Consider the following 4,093-nt stretch of genomic DNA (forward strand, 5'->3'; position numbering starts at 1 on the left):
CTACAACTTCTCATAAGATCTAAATGGCTTAAGCTCGTAAGCCCAAACTTTAGATCCACATACCAAATATGCCTAGGATTCATAAAGTCTCAAACTTTATTACTTGGGACGTCCATAAAGCTCTTAACCCAAGGTCTTAATCCATTAAGACCTATCTATATCACATATGAGACAACCAAAGCCCTTGGGACCTCATTTTTCTTACTCAAGACCTCTCATAAGGTCTAAAAGGACAGCTAATATCAACCAACTCGAATCATGCATCAAGATGAGGTTTTTGGGACAAGAATGATGTCAAAACTTCACAACACATAGATCTACACATGATGATTGCCAAGCCAGAGACTTTTTACCTCAAAAGGGCCTCAGAAGATGATGTCTTTCCAGATCTACAAGCTCCAGCCACTCAACTCCTTCTTTGACAACTTCCTCTTTCTTCTTCTAGACTCTCCTTTGCCAAAACAAGCTTTCCAAGGTCAAGCACACCCAACAATGGAGGTCGAACGACTATCTAGGGCTTCTGAGGATGAGAGAGTGTTTATGGAGGCTAGGGTTGGAACCATTATGTTCCTTATACAGTGGTTGGCCCTAAATTTAGGGTTTCTGAATGATAGACGTACGTTGGGTGTATATCCAGTACGCTGGGCGTACGTCAAAAGACCCCCGCGTTCCTTTCCTTCGTTATGCTGGGCGAACGTCCAGCTTACGCTGGGCGTACCCAGCCAAACACATGCATGCTTGCTTGGCATGTATGGGACCCCTTTGCTAAACTCCCCCCCCCCCCCCTTAGGGACCATTGCTGCCAATATCTTTAATTTACAACATTTCCTCCATCATAAGTCCGTTCTCGTCAACTCTATATCCACATTAAGGACCGGAACGCCCTTACTCTTGATCTCGGGAACCCATAAATAGATAATTCAAGAACGGGGTGTTACAATTCTCCCCCACTTAAATTAGGCTTCGTCCTCGAAGCCTACTGCAACATACACTTCAGAACATCCCCTGCACTACAGAGTACAGACTCCGATAACTCAATCAACTCAGGTTCTTGCAATCTTACCACTGCATCTTCTCTATCATGGTCCCCAGATCCTTGGCCTCCGACTGAAATCTTTTATACCGACCTCAGCACCGGTCCAAACGACTCCCGAGTTTGTTAACCTGCTGTCTTACCTTCCTCTGTTCCAAATCTCCCATTTGGAGCCACTAACCTCCTCCTTTTCCAAGGAGACTGAAAATATGACTCGGGCACGACGGTCATCCATTTACTCCATTTCCTCCCCTAACGGAGGACCCACACTCCTTCCGGAGCTACATACCTTTTCCTTTCCAGGAAATCCACTCAACAACCCTCACGCGCCTGTGCGTGCCACTGAGCTAAACTCCGCTCTACACTATCCATGTAGAGCAACTGCTATCCTCGGACTTCGCCTACTCCGGTTCTGCTCGCAAGGACTCTCGGGTCCATGCACTGCCTTTCACTAACATGATCAATACGTGGGGCCAGACCATATCAATTACCATATCATGGCGATATATTTTTTCATTCTCCTCAAAATGTTCCAATAACACATACAGAGTCTTCAGCATGACTGGACCGCCTTACCATGCCTTCAGCCTATCTGAACTACTCTTAGAACCTTCAGCAAGTCTGGGCCGCCCTCCGGGCCTTCAGCTTGTCTGGATCGTTCCCCGAGCCTTCGGCCTGACTGGCACGCCTTCCGGCTTTCAGTCTTTCCGGACCGCTCAAACTATCATACATCATTCCAACTATCCTTCCAGGGAATCATTCCCGTATATACTATTCTAACCCTCTATGGGTTCCGAACTCTATCTCTATTCTACATACTCAAACCCGACCCCAGGCCTCCCACAATCAATCACCCTTGGTCTGCATCCCGCACCGCCTGTCTGACACTTGCTCATACCAGCCTACGCTCGGCTGACAGAACCACTTTTGATTTATGTTCTAATTTTTGAAACAGACTAGAAATGGTCATTGGATAGTTCTTGATGAACTTAATCTCACCCTTTTTGATGTTCTATAAGCATTAAATTGATTTGTGTATTTTATATCATTCCAATTCTTTCGGAATAGAATCGCGAATTCAAATTCTATCGGAATGGAAACACGAATTCTATTTATGTTGGAACGAAATATGGATATTTTCTCATTCATTCTACATGTTCTACAATTTTTTATTATTGGTTTTGGTGCAGTTAACAAGTCCGCATATTTTTCCAAAAGAATATAGTTTTTTATTTATCATTTGCTAGTGCGTTATTGGATTATAAACTACAATTGGATTTGTTTTCACAGAAGTTGATGCTTGAAGAAGTTGATGTTTGAAGAACGGACAACAAAATTAAAAGTGTTTCTTAGCAACCTTATTCTTTTAAAATGAATTAGTGTATTTGTTAGATTTTGATGGTTTTTTTTTCCGATTTGAAAGTTTTTTAGTTTTATTCTTTAACAATAAATATAATTATTAACAATTGCTACATGTATTCTATAAGAATTAATGTAAATTTTGTTTTAATTCTTCAACTGCTGGTTCAAGAATTTGTTATTCTACAAGAAATTTTTAAAGTCATGATCAATAAATATGTTCAAGAATATTTCTATTATTTTATTCTTCTAAAATTGTTGTGTCAAAATATGGTTTATACTTTACTTTTCTGGGCAATTATATTTTTGTGTAATATTTATGAATTTATGGTCATGTTTACGGCTGAGTTTACGGCCGTAAACACCTTACGGCCGTAAACTCATTTACGGCCCATTTGTTTTGTCCGACCCATATTCAAGTATAAATAGAGGTGTTAGGGTGAGGAGTAGATTTTGATGATTGACGAACAGTGAAGTAGTTTACGGCCAGAGAGAGAAATCGTGTATGTGAATCTTTTGTATCCGGATTATAATTCTAATCAATTCATACATAGATTCATCATATTATTCTTCTTCTTCTCTTCTATTTTTGATATGACATCATCCGTTTGATTGAGATTTCGCACCATCAAACGAATCTGACTGATACACGGGCAAATTAGGGACTTATAAGAATATTTTTATTTTTGAACATACACAAATATATTATGTCAGAATGTCCGAATTAAAAACCTTATAATTAGTAAAAATCGGATTTTTAAAATTAATAAAATCTATGATCATTTAAAATATGCAAATTTCCTTTATTAAATTTATATTAATTGACTAAAATACCTTTCTATTTAAATTGAACCATATTTTTCAATTATATTTAATTCAATAAAATGTATTAATCACTTTCTTAAAATAAGTAAAATGATTGGCCCACATTTATGCATACAATAACACAATAATTACTTTGAATAGAATAACTTTATATATATATATATATATATATATATATATATATATATATATATATATATATATATATATATTTGTATCAGTTTTGATTAACTTTTATTCAATAAAAATATATTATTTACATATATTTTTCAATAATTAATCTTTTAAAAAAAACTTTTTTGAAATAAAGGTATCTATCTTAAAATCTTCATAAGTCTTTTTTATATAATTTTTCATTTTTAGTTTTTAGGTATATATAATATTTTCGAAAAATAGTAATTTACATAAGTATTTAATATATATAAAAATATTATAATACGAATATTTTGGTATAAAAAGCCAATATGATTAATCAAAAGACAATAAAGATAAGGATATCACATATAACTATAATGTAAAATGAAATGTTATTAAAAGCAAAAGTCAAAATATATAAAACCTGTAAGAATAATAAATGATTATTAAGATTATGTTTATCAGACTAGCTAAATAGTTTGAAATAATATGTTTGAGATATTATATCTAAATGTGAAGGAATGAAGCTATTGTGTTTAATCATCAACTCATGATCTGCTATTTTATATAGACAACCATAAGATATAAGATTGGTAAAAATATAAGATTGAGAAATCATTGATTTTTCAACTATTTATGTTAGTTATTCAACTTTTTTTATTACAAGAATAATAGTATATGATTCTAATAAAAAAAAATTCAAAGCTAATGTTTTTTTAGGATTAAGTATGACAATTCTTT

This window comes from Lactuca sativa, chromosome 2 (assembly GCF_002870075.4).
Source record: "Lactuca sativa cultivar Salinas chromosome 2, Lsat_Salinas_v11, whole genome shotgun sequence".
Classification (NCBI taxonomy): Eukaryota; Viridiplantae; Streptophyta; class Magnoliopsida; order Asterales; family Asteraceae; genus Lactuca; species Lactuca sativa.